Below are 598 nucleotides of genomic sequence, written 5' to 3' on the forward strand. Positions count from 1 at the left end.
TTATTTTAAGTGAGTATTTTTTATTTTTTAGATAAAACTATTTTTGTAATTTTTCTATAAAAAAGATGATTTTCTATGTATTTGAGATGACATAAATTCAAACACTTCAAGTTAGTATTAGAGCTAAATTTTCTGTATTGTAATTCTGATTTACAACTATCGCTTACAGTTCTTCAGTCATTAATCATGAACAAAAGGAGTTTACCACTCCCATTCTATTAGATTTAAAATCTAAGCAACGGATACTATAGTTAGTGGTGACTCCTATTTAGTTTAGATAACTACATTTTGATTCAATGGGTCAAACTACTTTAGATGATCTCAATTAGTTTAAATGTACATCTGTGGAAAAAAAAATATTGGATATCTCATTGATGAGCGAAGTCAGCCTAATGTCACTAACCCACAATATAACATGTTGGATACCAAAAATTTTATGGTGATGACATGCCTGGTGAACTCAATGAAAAAAGATATCTGTAGTAACTATATGTACTATAACACTACTAAAGAATTGTGGGATAGTATCAAGGAGATGTATTCTGATCTTGGAAATAAATATTAGATTTATGAATTTACTCTAAAAACTACGAAAAAT

This window comes from Arachis ipaensis, chromosome B04 (genome assembly GCF_000816755.2).
Source record: "Arachis ipaensis cultivar K30076 chromosome B04, Araip1.1, whole genome shotgun sequence".
NCBI lineage: Eukaryota > Viridiplantae > Streptophyta > Magnoliopsida > Fabales > Fabaceae > Arachis > Arachis ipaensis.